This window comes from Embiotoca jacksoni, unplaced genomic scaffold, assembly GCF_022577435.1.
Source record: "Embiotoca jacksoni isolate LCO1_2020_lvr unplaced genomic scaffold, fEmbJac1.0.p SCAF_35, whole genome shotgun sequence".
NCBI lineage: Eukaryota > Metazoa > Chordata > Actinopteri > Embiotocidae > Embiotoca > Embiotoca jacksoni.
The window spans coordinates 2937401-2952500 of record NW_027185387.1 but is presented as its reverse complement, the minus strand read 5'-3'; positions in this window follow the sequence as shown (position 1 = coordinate 2952500).

The following is a 15100-nucleotide window of genomic DNA, read 5'->3' as shown; positions in this document are numbered from 1 at the left end:
TTAAATTAAACCAACTAAACAATAGTGCAAAGATTTAAGCAGCAAATAGATAATCTGCATGTGAGGCGTTTACGGGACATCTGTAAATTGTAGCATAAACAGATAATCTGCATGTGAGGCGTTCAGGGGACATCTGTAAATTGTAGTTACAGAAATTCATCCGGGTTACACTCTCCCTCTGCACGAGTCTCTGCATGAGAATCGGCTGCACCACCCACCACCGCAGGTACATTTTCCACTTGTGGGAACCGCTGCACAGACAGAAACACCCTCCACATTCACACATCTATTATTTACACAGTATATTTCTGTTAAATTGAGCTTCTCTCCACAAAATCTTACACACAGCATATTTCAACAACTGCATCCATTTTTCTAGAGCATGTCAATAAACCAGCGAGCCGAGGCGCCAATAACACCGACAGATCATTATTCATCAGACATGCAAACTTTCCACTTGAATAAAAAGTTAACACAGTGAAATTATGTCAGATCAGAGTTGGTTGGATTCTCGATTCATCATATCTGTATCCTCAGACGTTGATGGGTTTGGACCCTTGGACCTGCTACACTGAGGTTATAGTTTTGCGTTTCTCTTGCTAACATTCTGTTATACTGTTGACGTGTGGTTTGACACCAAACCAAATACCGCCTGCTTTTCACATACGTTGATTTTAGGTGTTTGGTCAGATACAACCCATCGAGCTTTACACGTTTGTTTTCATGCAGCGCCTCAAATGTTGTTATTAAGAAATAAGTCAAGTTTATGTGTGCAGCCCTTCAACAAAGGGTCTCCAAAGGCTCCGCAGCACGAGCATTATGAAACAATAAATGAAAATGTTAAATGAAAATAGCAATCCTCAGGCCTTCCATGAAATCAAGGGGGGGAAAAAAAGATCCTACTAAAGACTCATTACATAAAATGGAGCCACAGTTTGGTCTATGTGCACAAACCTTTCACAGTACAGCATCCTGTCCTTGCCCCTAATGGCTCAGTAACTGTGATACTGGAGCAGCTAAAAATAAGCTATTCTGGTGGTGACCATTAGAAAAAAAGAAGAAGAAAAAAAAAAATATATGTATAGATATATATATATATGTATACACAGAGTATATTGTGAGGGAAAGAGTAAAGGTACATGCTGTCCTTGGAGAAGACAAAATAGCTTTAAAATTGAAACGGGTGGGATGGATGAATTACTCAACAGGACTAGTGGGCATGTGTTCTTGGGAGGTTTCACCTGCAAAACCCCACTGAACGAAACACAAAATGGCCACTGCAGAGATGTAACACGACTGCAAAATGACTAGAAAGTGATGCAGAGATTCAACGTTACTATAAAGCAATGCAAATCGACCACAAGGAGGAGCAAAAATTACAAAACCACGAAAAAGACAAACAACGAGGCAACACAATTGTTACAAAATGACCCCAGAGAAACAAAAGAATGACCACAGAGATACCAAACTACCTGAGGGAGATGCAAATGCCCAAAATCATGCAAAATCAAAGAGACCCAAAATCTTACTGGGTTGGTGATTGTTTTTGTTTTGTTTGCTTGTTGCAGTCTGAGTGTCTTTCTCATACAAAGAGGTGGGGGTCCTTTTACATGTGTACTCAGGAGCTCGTCGTGTAATAATCTATCCGTGTTGGAATACCCTGGATATGCAAAAAATGGCACATTTCGAGGGTGATAAATCAACTGAACAACCCGCAAAATGCTGTTAACCTTTCACAGGTGTGTGTTCCAATTTCAAAAGAAGCGTAAAATGTCTTGCTGATTCCATTAGCTTGGAAATGCGGTTGCTTACAACACAACAACCCTCTCCAAACCCCAGCGCCTCCGCTCATCCCTCTGTTGCCTCTCAAATTCACCTCGCCGCTTCAGCAGATCTCAGTTTCCTTTACCCCCCCCCCCCCCCCCCCACATCATGCATTATTCATTCTCATGTTCATGGGCTTTCTCCCATCTTGTGCTCGATCAATAAAACATACCTGTGTGCTTGCTCCTTCACCTCTCCATCCTCTCCTCTTGTTCCCGAAGCCAAACCGTGGGCCCACGCTGAGCTGATAAAACAGCATAGATGGATGGCCTCTCCAAACCGGGAGAAGATGACTACAATGCGGGCCGTCTCCCGCCAGCGTGAGTTGTGTCTCTAATTTGGGTAGTGAAAGGGAGTCCTTGTATTTGTCACTCGCTTAGAGGTGTCCCCTAAAAATCCAGAGAAAGTGTCCTCTGTTAGTTCTTTTTTTAATTATCCTGCTCCATAGAGGAAACACAGGCACAGGTTGTGTACACCTGACAGTGGTGTGAACTACTGAAAACCCTTGAAGATATTTATAACAATACAAAATGAAAACACTCGCTTGTCACCAGGTAGGCTGGCATTTAAAGTTCCTGGTTACATGACGACTTAATAGACTTCAAATTGAAAAAAAAAAAAAAAAAAGATCCACTAAAACGAGCTTGACTCGATGATGCGCCTCTATACATCACAACAGCACTTGGTCAACCAAATATTACACTCATATGCAACTCTTGAACGTGTCATTCCGAAACCATGAGCATTAACCTGCTGCTGTATCAGCCTCCACTCTCTGGGAGGCTTTCCACTCACTTTTCCATTTTGGAGTCGGGCTGCTGGGATTTGCTACTTCTGGCCCTGTAATGGCCCACTTTCACTTGATGGCTCGCAGTCGACGTTCCAGTTCATCCGCATCGCTTCGAGGGGCTAAACCCCCCCCCACCCCCCCAAAAAAAGGAAAGGTAACAGTGAGATAATCACAAAATAATGAGGGAATATTTAGTAACAACTCAGGATGATGCGTCACTTTACTTGAGGGGGCACAGGAAGTGAAGAGTTGACGAGGAATGACTCGGGCAGAAAATAATCAGTGATGAATCGCATGTATTTATGACCAAATCACTGCGTGACAGCTTCTTCATACAGGATCTCCCATTGTGCTCTCTTGATACTTGATCATCATCAACATTGTTCTCTAAAATATTCAGCAAACACTTACCAATGGTTCATCAATAATTGGACGAATTCACTTCACAAAAAACACCCCTGGTATGATAATAGACCTCAATTCACAGCGCAGGTTTTAATGGGGAACGTGAGGTCCTTGGCCAATAAAACGGATGAGCTCGGCGCGCTGGTAAAGACCGAGCGGGAATACCGGGAGTGCAGCATCGTGTGTTTCACCGAGACGTGGCTGCACTCACATTTCCCGGACCACGGCGCGGCCGTACCCGGCTTCAGGACTGTTCGGGCGGACGGAGACGTTGTGCAGAGCGGCAAGAAGAAAGGTGGAGGGATTGCAGTCTATGTGAACGAGAGGTGGCGCAATCCCGACCACGTGTGTGTGTGAAGGAACGTTTCTGTAGCCCGGACATTGAACTTCTAGCCGTGGGGATGCGCCGGTATTATTTGCCGAGGGAGTTCTCGTCCGCCATTGTCATCGCTGTGTACGTTCCTCCATCAGTGGACACCATCCACTCCACGGTGTCCAAACTTCAGACTCAGCATCCCGGTGCATTTTTGGCAGTTACTGGAGACTTTAACCACACCAGTCTGGATAAAGTACTGCCAACTTTGCACCAGTATGTTAACTGCCCCACCCGGAACAATAAAACTCTGGACCTACTGTATGCTAATGCCACGGATGCATACAGTACTACTGCCCTTCCCCCCCCCCCCCTTGGTAGATCAGATCACAACCTGGTCCTGCTGACTCCCAAGTATGTTCCTCTGGTGCAGAGGCAGCCTGTAACCAACAGGACTGTGAGGAGGTGGACACAGGAGGCTAAAGACGCCCTGCAGGACTGCTTCGAGTTCACGGACTGGGATGTGCTGTGTGGACCACATGGGGAGGACATCAACAGCATGACGGACTGTATCACAGAATACATCAAATCCTGTGAACACACCACCGTACCATCCCGGACTGTACACTGCTTCCCCAACAACAAGCCGTGGATCACCAGTGACCTGAAAGTGCTTCTTAATAAGAAGAAAGCAGCTTTCAGGTCTGGGGACAGGGACGAGCTCAGGAGAGTGCAGCGAGACCTGAAGGAGAAGCTGAGAGAGTGCAAGGACTCCTACAGGAGGAAGCTGGAGGCCACACCACCCAAACACCTCTGCTGCTTTCCCCCCCTCCCCCTTTTGTCCCCCCCTGGTGAGCTGCATGGACACAGAGCCCTCAACTTCAAAGGGCTCTTCCACCATCGACGCCATGACCCCCGACAACCCCCCCCCCCCTCCGGGCTTTACAGATGACATTATAAACAACTTCCTTCCATTGATTGTGAGCTCGTAACAGGACCCTGGTGTTGTGCATGCTGGCTCACTCTCATGGGTTCCCGGGACACCTGATGAAATATCTTTATAAAATGTTGTACAAGTTTGAAAAATCTGCTGTGAGAGGGGGGGCCGTAGATAAACCGACTGGCATGTTTAATCTTATGTACCTGTAAGCATTTGCGGCGGCCCGAGATAGCTGAACCTGCTAATTAAGAGTGTCCATGTGCCGTTTTGTTCATATAGTGAATCCTATTACACAACAAGGGGCTCCAAACTCATGTAAACAATTTGATAGTTTTCAAAATGGTTTGAAAAAGAGGTGACTAAATGTCTCTCTGATAATTCAAATAAGTTTCCTGATGTTTACTGCGTCGTGTCAACATAAGAGTTTTACAGTGAAGCAAATCTGTGTGCACACTTGGTTTGGCTTTGCACCGGTCAGGCCAGACTTGGCAGCCTCTCCGGCATCTGGCCATCCATCAAACTCTGGCTGCTTTAGTTTAAATCTCCACCAATCAACTGACATAACAAATTGCAATACAATTTGTAAGCAGCAGAAAATAACTTCTACTGAAATCAATTTCTAAAATGTCACAGGGTGAGAGGTAGAGAATGCAAATTACAGACCATATTAAAAGTCCCTCAGTTACTTTTCCCACAATGTGGGCTTTGTGTAACCTTTGATTTACAATGGAGAACCATAATTTCTATTTCTATGCTTAAGTGCGATGCCAGCATGGATAATACCGTCCTGATGGTGAGCCTGGCAAGAAGTGAGGAGGCACTGATCCTACGGAAAACCCTAATGTGTCAGTGGTGCTTCTCTTAATTGATTTTCTCTGAGGCCAAATTATTGCACTCCTTCACGGTAATAAGTGATGAAGTCCTGACGCAGACCGCGGCAGATTTATAATGACGCTGTTGGTGTTTCTCCAAAAAAAGTTGGGGCAAATTTTGTTCCATAAAACATTAGCATCTCTGCGGTCTTTTTACTTTCTTTAAATGCACGTCTGTATCTAGCATATAAATACAATGCCTTTCTGTTTGGACCAACTTTGCTCTTTGAAGAGATAATTTTAAGATCTGCATTGAGTTTGGGAGATGCTTCAATTATCCTCTTTTATAAGAAAGATCAAATATAATATGAGACTCCCAACTCAATTTGCTATTGTTCTTTTTTATCCTGCATTTGCATTTGAATCAGATGTCGGAAAGCAGGTTTCTAAAAGGTGCTTTAAATAGGAGGTCGCCCAGCCAGCCAACGGCCTGCCAGACAAATACAAATCCTGCAGTCAAGTCTCACAACAGAATCAACATCACAATAAAGCAAAGAATGTTTTCTTCTGCTGTTGGTAATTAGAACTTTTCTCATGTTGCTCTGTGGCTTAAAAATGTTCCCTTTTTATCTCAACTTTGTTTTCTGCGGTTCATTTTTGTTCTGTTTTTTTGGGTTGGGGATTATTTATGCACAAGTCTGGCAGACTCAGCTAATGACACTGCCTCCACCTCGACATTGCCGGGCATTGACCGAGTCACAGATCCCTTCAGAGACGACGGCAGCGCAGCAAACGGCCAACAGGTTCACGCTGGGTTGAAAGGTGGACATTGACCTCACATCCAATCTGCATATTTAACAAGACAATGTTGGGTTGAGTGCGTGCGGGTCACATGACGGGCCAACATGCACAATTTAAGACCAAATTAAACATTTTTATAAACTCTTGAGCGAGAGGGGGTCGTGGCTTTTGTTGAAACAAATCAATCGGACGAGTTCACACGGTGGTTTTAGCCGCGCTTGTGGCGGTGACGGCAGCTTGGCTTGGTCCGTCACTTCTAAACTGTTCACACTGAATTATCTCAGCAACTTGTGGACGGATTAATAGAAACTCATGTACGGACATTAATGGTTCCCAGAAGATGACTTTGGTGAGCTCCTGACTTTTCTTCAAGCACCACCATGACCTTTTTGTATTCGTCACATTTTATATGTCCTCCTCAAGACTCGTAATGGTCGGTGCCAAGATTGGATCAGCGGGAGGGATGCTCTGCTGTGATTGTGATTATGTTCTTAGACAAAACACATCAGCATTTTTTTTTTGACAGAGATTTTAAAACACTCGCATTCGTCAAATGTCAAACGTGTCACAATTTGAATAACTTCACCAACCTGGACTTTTATTAAAGGAGTGAAGGAAAAGTCGCGCAATAAGTTCGTTACTTTTCTTTCACCCTCCTCTTTTTTTCCTCTTGCCCGGCCTCCTCTTCCTCCTCCTCCTCCTCCTCCTCCTGACGTACACATAGCCTCTCTCCTCCGCGCACGACCAAACCATCTCAATCTCACCTCCCTCATTTTGTCTCCAAATCGTTTAACCTCCGTCTCTCAAATATACTCATTTCAGATCCTTCGCAATCCTCATCGCTCCAAACAAAAAATCTCCGCATCTTCAGCTCTGACGCCTCCATCTGCGCCTCCTGTCTGGTTTTGTCACTGCCTCCAAACCCTGCGACTTGGCATCTTGGTCACAAATCACTCCTGGCTATCTCCTCCACCTCCTCCACCCTGCCAGCACTGTTCTTTTTCCATCTCTCCTCCTCGCTCCCGGTTCGATGTGAACAGTTGACCCCAAACATTTTTAAACTCATTTGACTTCGCCACCTCGACTCCGCGCATCCTCTGCATTTCGCCGTCCTCGCCGCCATTCACCCGCGCGGTTTCCGTTTTGCTCCAACCGACTTCCGTTACTCTTCCTCTCCGCCGCTAACCTCCACCTCTGCAGGCTCCGCTCAACCTCCTTCCTCCTCTCGCTTGCAGACTCTTGTCATGCGCGAGCATCACAGTCCACGGGGACTCCCCGTCACATCACACCCGAGTTGCCCGCGGAGACACGGGCGAGGTTCGAGGTGATGCGAGGCAGGGCGGTCTCAAAATCTCGTTCTTACATACGTGATATTTAGAGTGCAAAAGGGCATTCACACTGGCGAAGTATGGCAACGTGCAGCGCACTATAGGAACGCAGACGGTGTACTCATCAGTCCACAACGGTATGAAACAATAGACACTCGCTTGACATCATGGCGGAGAGGGACCACCCACCTATTTTCAAACTGCGCCGGATGAGGAACCTTCTACTGTTAATGAATACCGCACAGAAGTGTGTATTTTTGTTTTTATTTTTTTTTACAAGTACCACAATACACGGAAGCCATCGGTGTGTTAATTGTGTGCGCTTCGAGCGGAAATGAACCACGGTGAACGTGACCGCGGCCTCTGGTTTGGTGGATGATTTATACCCGAGGCTAGATGTGACACTTCAACCCAACTTGCACTTCACCTAGATTTGATAGAAAACTTGAGAGTATTTTTTTTAATTTTTTTTTTATAAGAGTTTACTGCCGTCTCTGCTGTTTGCTTGTATACATGCCACAGGTGTATATTAATCTCGTTTGTATTTTTACTTGTAATTCTATTTTCAATACTTTTCCAGGTAAATATTCCTGTTTCTGTCCAGACCCAGTAGATGTCACCAGCGAATCCCTGGCAGGCTCATTGATTTGACAGTAGCTGACTAATTCGATATTAATATCTCGTGTTTTGGTGCATTAGGCCTGTAAAAATGTTCAGTCTTTTGATGACTGTTGTCGTTTACGGTTGTCGATTGAAATATTCCGACTAGAAAGCGTAACAGCAATATTAATCATTAACTTAATAACCTGTTCTATGTTTTGACTACGTGTGCATGAGCCTTGTCCTTTCTGCTGAAATATATTAACTCTAATTCTTTAATATTCTTGTAACTCATTGATATATTATTATATTATATTGTTTTATTCATACATATGAATGAAAGAGTACAAACTACACACAAAGTGGAAACTCCTCTCTAACGTCACCGGTCGGTTTGTAAACGGTCGATTTGAAGCCATCTTGTGGCATTTGGGCCGTCACCATCTTGGATTTTTTTTTTTTAGACTGCATTGGATTCACTTTTCTCACCTGTCAACTAGGTAAAACAAAAAAACACCATCTATGGTTTAAAAAAAAAAAAAAAAAAAAAAAAACAGCCGTACGGCCACTGGTAATAAACAATGTAAATTAAAAAAAAAAAATTATATAAATATACAGATAGAAACTCTGCCCTCTGAGATTAGGCTGTAAACTGACAACATTACTTTTTTACTGCCGAACAATTTGTACTTCAATTAACTTTATTGACATAAAGACAGAACGACAAAGACGAAAATAGGCTGCTGAATAAAGCCATCAATTTATAAGTTAACAATTTAAAATTCATCATGAACCGCCCTCAGGCTATTCAACTGAGCTGCCTTTAAATAAATGATTAGATTTACATCTTATTACATTTTTAGAGATGATTAATTCATTTCAATTTAAACACATGCCTGTCTCCAGGAGACATTTTTAGACTGGGCTACATGTACCTCCTTCAAATTAGCGGACTACATTGTAAACAATCGGATTGGCCACTTTGTCTGCGATGTAGTGAACTATGTAGTGGATATGTCAAGTGGACAATCTGAAGGCAGCTCTTATGTTCCTCCCTCTGTCCAGATAACACACCAAGTACCTTCCTTGCGGTCTTCCCTCACCACTTCTGCAGTAGTTGCCCGGCCATCTGGCAACCCTTCTCCCCCACCCAGCATCTGCTGAGATAAAGATTAATGTTTATGAAGAAAATAATCTTTTGAACCCACCATCTGACGCCGTCTCAGTTCTCCCCTGCAACCACCTCTCTTCCGATTTCGGGTTGTGCTGACAGAGATTGCGAAAATACCAAATGACAGTTGATGATGAGGACCTTTGTGGTATCTCTAAACTGCTGCCGTTTAATGAAGGCAACAAAAAACAAAATTCTGCCAAAATAATGAGAAGAATTGTCATGCTGATGATGTTAGCTTCGCAAAAGTTGCTCCGCATGCCAACTCTTAACCCTGCCAAAAAGCTTTCTATTCCTATACATTTGATTGATTCATTTCGGTTGACATCACAGCAATCTGGATGATTCTCGTTTCTATATGCGTTGTATTTTGTTCTATCTTTATATTGCAACTGAACAATGCCAGAAAATGTCTAGGTTCTCCCTCTGCAACGTAATTACATGTTTGGATTGCCAGATTAGCATCTCAACATGGTTATCACAGAAGGGCTGTGTTATCAGACACTCGCCTCCAGTGTGCTAAAAAAAAAAAAAAAAAAAAAAAAAAAAATAATTAAGATTCACCGCCTAATGTAGGGCACCTCGATTTGAATATTTCATGCAGTATGCCCGAGCATCAAAACCAATCCAATCCTATGTCCAAGTTAACATGATTAGAGGCACTGAATTATTAACACAAATGGGTGGATCTGATTGTGCAGAACGTGTGCATTAGTGAACAGTTTTCCATCACACTTCATCATCACAATGAAGTGTGATTTCATGGAGTGAGCTACGGTCATTTCTGTCTCCGTGTTGCTCTTTTTATCACCACTATCATGTGTTTCGTGCCTTAGAGAAAAAAAAGCCTGTAATCATCGGCATCTGTGAGCGCTCGCACGCGTACTCATCTTCCCGCATTATTATGGATAATTGTTGGATTGGGGAAAGCAAGAGAGAAAAGTAACACTGCAATCTTCTTTGCTTCCACAATAGTTCTGCAGGGTGTTGAAAGTCTAAATACATTCATGTGGATATTTTCTTCACGTGCAGGATGAGCAATTATTTCAGTATTCCTGCACACATCATAAGTGGAGATCATTAATTTCATATCGAGACATAAAATCCTGCAAAACAAAACAACATCAGTTCAAAAACAGAGAATTTTCCTACGGAAAACACTTTAATGCTAAAAAAAAAAAAAAAAAAGACAAAGAACAAACAGCCAGGGCCATGTTTACTCTGACTGAATCATAGACTTGCAGAATACAGCAACCGGTGCAAGACATCCCCTCAGCTGCTGCAGGACGGGAATGGCAGCATCAAATTATGTGCCAGGAAGTGAGGGCTCCCTGCTGGGCCGAATGCATTAACCATGCTGTTTAGACTCCGCAAAATAGTCCACTTGCGTCCTCGGGAGAAATATGGGGTTCATCCGGGGACAATTTGGACTTCCACTCGGTTGAATCTGCGACAAGAAGCTCAGGTTTACTTCGGAGAGACAAGGAAGTCCAATGAAACACCCAAATGCACTTTGGGTAAGTGCTCCAGCTTGGCGGGGAAGACAGGGCCAGACAGCTGCTGCTAAACACGAGTGGAAATCATATGGAAATAGAATGTTTTGGGTCTTAAGCAGGACTGGCGGAATGGTTCCCAACCTGAGACTGAAAACTGCATTAAAAAAAAAAAAAAACTAGAGGTGTGGAGTGTTAAGAAAAGATTTCAGTGGTTACCAGGAGGGGAGGAATCAGGCATTTATTGAGTTCCACTGATGACCAGGAACTTTCAAAAATCTTGACATGCGCTGCATCAATTTGATAATTTATTAAAAGAAATATGTTTATCTACATATTATACAATTTTTTCCCCCACAGAAGTACTGTCTGTGTATCCAAAACTCCATGCAGTGAATCTTAGTGAATCTCATTGACGTGAAGAAAACCAACTGAGAACACATTAAGCCACAGTGTGACGCTCATTAACGCAGCCGCTGCAGCTGTAGTCAACCATGCGTTCTGCCGCAGCAGTGCTGCGTTCAAATGCAACTCGTGAGTTGGTGGTTACAACATGGGGAATCAAGTGCAACGTATGGTGCGTTCGTAAGCAACTGGGAAGCGGGGGAGTTCCCACCTCCCGAGTGGAAATCGCCTGAACGCCCGTCAAGCTGGGAATCCCTCACTCGGACGGTCGGAGGTCTTGGCCAGCTCCGAGAAGTCGGTCTGACGTCACTCGACACGGCAACATTTGTGGTGAAAGGTAGAGACGCGCTCGCTCAGCGCCAAAACACGTCATTTCGTGGTTAATTTAGGTCATATTAATTGGAGCAGGGTGTTGTTGCCGTTAAACAATACAAATTTCTATCCCGACAGACAACAAGTACTTTGTTGCTGTTAGTTTGCTGGCTGTTTTAAACGCTATCTGCCAAAAACCACGTGTAGAAATGTAGCGTACAAATAATTATGACTCCATTTTGTCCCTGTGATGGTCTACGTGGGGGATAACGAGGTTGTTTGTCACTCGTCTGTATTCAGACAGCAGATAGAGCAGATTTGCCTTTTCGTTATTGTCACGTGAACGCTCTCAACTGGGAAGTCGGAGGTTCCCACGTAGGACCCTTCCCAGTTCCCAGCTGCCTTGAACGCATCAATATGCTTGGGAGTTCAAGGTGAAAACAAGGTTGCTAGGCAACGGCAACATGGCAGGTGTCTAGAAGCCACACAGGCAAGCGATTTAGCAAGCTAACAGGGAAGTAAACGTAATGAAGGAAATGCAAAGGCACAGAGGGAAAAGACGCCTCAGACGTAAGCTATTGTCTAATGTTATGAAGACAAACTACATCAGCCACGCTGCCGTTGCCCAGCAACACTGTTTTTACCACCTGAATGCCACGCCTACGGTGCACACACCTCCCCATGTTGAAACCACGAGCTCATTAACTCTATGTGAACGGCAACAACAGTCCCCAGTAAATGCAATATTTATCCTCGTTTGAATGTCGTTTTTCTTTCAAACTGCGGCTCTTTTAAAAATGCAAAACTAAGTATGAGGATGTAGAGCAAAACTGATCCAACTTCTCTGTTTGTGATTTAATTTTTAATGATTTACATCTTCAGTATGAACCAATAGAGCCGCAGACAGGGTGGGAGAATTGGAAAGTTTTGTGGGACAGAATAACACATTGTTGGTTTGGTGTTTTCTTGGGATTTGTTGACAGAAAAATGTAGAATTAAATTGCCAATTTCATCCTTTTATCTCCTGGAGAGGCTGAAAACCATTGGCAGGTGTCAAGCTTGCCTACATCGAGTAGAGTGTTCATTTACCTGGAAAAAGCTTCTGCAGCATTTGTACGCTCGTCACCCAGAACATTTCAGCGTCTGTTCTCGACAAGGAGGCCTTGAGACAGACACTTGTATTAATGTATAATATATCAAAACAATGCAGCAGAGTGCTTTTTTTTTTTTTTTTCCAAACACTCGACACACAATAAAACTGCCAGAACCCGATCAGACAGGACCGCATTAGGAATGAACCGGTTCAGGTAACAAAGATAAACGCTGTAAAAATGTGTTTAAGGACTTTAATGAGGAGATGACACTGAGCGTGACTGCTGAAGCATTCTGGGAGGGATGTTCGGAAGCTCGCGGCACCGACATCAAAGGCTGCGTCCCTTTTTCTTTTTTTTTTTTGGGGTGCCGTGAAAGGCCAGGAGGGTCGTCTGGCTCCGGCTCGGTGGGATTAAAAGATGTGAGATGTAGCTGCGGGCCAGACCGGGCTGAAGTGCAGAAAAAGTTCTCAGAGGAAAAACAGTCAGCCGGCCAAAACAGAGCCAGCGTGACTCTCTGACACCTGTTTAGACTCGGCCAGATAACCAGATGTAAAAAAAAAACTGAAATGAAATGATTTGCTTCAGCCTCCGAGCTGTTCCAGCAAGGCTGCTCAGTTTAATCAATATGAAGCCGAGGTTGGAGTGGGCATTTCCCAGCGGTGCTTCTACATGCTTCACCTTCCTTTCACTCTTTAAAAACAGTCCGTTACAACTGAATCTATAAAACCCTCTGTGATGGTCAGCGGGAGTTATTTTAAAGTCAAATATGTTTCTCTTTTTTTTTTTTTTTTTGCTTTTGGGGGCACAGAGCTCAAAACTAACGCCTCTTGTCTCAATCGACTTCTGCATCTTTTCATTTTCGTGCAGTGAACAGTCAATTTTCAGAGCGATAATGCGCCAAGCAGAAATAAGCTGATTCCTCTCAGACCTCTCGGAGTCCAAACATCAGGCTGTGCGCGTGGAAAAAAAAAAAAAACGGCATCACTTTAATTTGGTTCAGTTTTATTAAAACACTTTGCAATTACAAAAGAAACATACAGAACGTAGCCGTCATGAGAAAATGCATCGTAGCAGGATCAGCTGAGCCGGTCTGACTAAGATTTATCGTCATTATCGTCTCTTGGTGACACACAAAGCAGCAGGTTCCTCCTTACGTGCAGCTAAATGCTGCAATATGATTAAGATGTTTGATAGTGAGGGACCAGGTCGGTCCAAAACAATCAGGGAGTGAACGTACTAATGTAAAACTTTTTGACTCTCACATTTATTGTACCTTCATTGATGAATTCCAGTGAATGTGTTTGTGTGAAGTTTTGCTGTATTTATCTGCGGGTTAAAAACGTATGATTGAGTAGAAATAGCTAATAAAGCACGTTTGTTTTACCGTCTTATGGTGGTATTTATTATAATTTGAGCTCACACACGGGTCTTCTGCATGCAATTGGATGTTTTCACCAACTAATCGGGCTTCTGTATGTATTCGGGTTTTTCACCTGCATCAATAAAGACCCTTGTGGGCGGTAACAATGAGCACTAAATGCAAAACTGGCATATTTCACCTCGTTTTCACCATGGATGGATGGAAATAGATACAGAAACACAAATGGTTATCTCCTTAAAAACAAAACAAAAAAACAAACAAAAAAACAGACACTGCACACCGACAGAGTACATTTATTCGAGTTTTATGTTTTTTTTTTAAAGTCAGATCCACGCTCTTATTAGCTCTATTTTGGTCGTCACCGGCATCTGAGGAAGATCTCTGTCTCTCTTTAGCTGCCAAACTGTAACTGTGCTCACTCGTCTGTCTGCTTTTTGACAGGTCGTGTGCAGAATCTTTTGAACAGCTGCTGCTGGAAACAGTAAAGCTTCAGGCCATAAAACCCAAACCGGGAGCTGAAAGATGCTGAAAAGCTCTGCAGAGCTGAGAAAGACTGCAGAGTCAAGGTGATAATTATGTGGGTTTATCACTATGAGCAACCTCTCCCACGTTGCATATTCTTTCTTTTTTTTTCTTTTTTTTTGTATTATTGTTGACAAATATTCATTCATATTGCAGGTTGAACATTGTTGTGTTATGCAGGTTATAAATCTGCGGAGGAAGAAAATGATTTCCCTCGCTGGGTTTGAAAAGCAGAATAATTTCATCGCTCTTTAACCCAAAAACTGAAATTATGGATGTTTACTTATTAGTTGTCTTCTGGGTTCAAAGGTTATGCAGTCCTGTTTGGCAGCACATAAACCGCGCGTTACATATTGCAGACATTTTTCACAGCGGTGACTTTGACACATCATCACAACAACAATCATCTCGGCTGAACATTTATTTATGTTTTTGATCACATCTGTACATCGTATGAAGTAAAAGCTTTGATTTGATGGTTTTACGGATTACTGCTGCAGCTTTCCTTTACTGGCGGAAGATTTCTAAAACTCTTAATGGGTCTTCAACAAGCAAATAGCTGCAGTGTGTGGAAATGATGCGGGCATTATGGGAGCAGTCGGGGGGCGTTACAGGCTCAATAATGTAATATGTAAAATGGAAGAGTGATTTTGTGGATTTTAAACTGATTACAGACGAGTTTACAGATATTGCAGACAAATCTTTGGGCCCTGAAAACCTTTAATTCAATTAGCAACGAAGCTCGACATGATGATCTTGTAGAGTTGCAGCTTCAGTTTAGAGGTTTCAGTCTGTGCTGTTTTGTGCGAAATTAGATTTACTGAATAAATTTTTAAAAAAACGATTCGACTGATTGTTTCTTTCGTCGTGAATATGTCACGTGTTAAAGAAATATTAACATAACGTGAA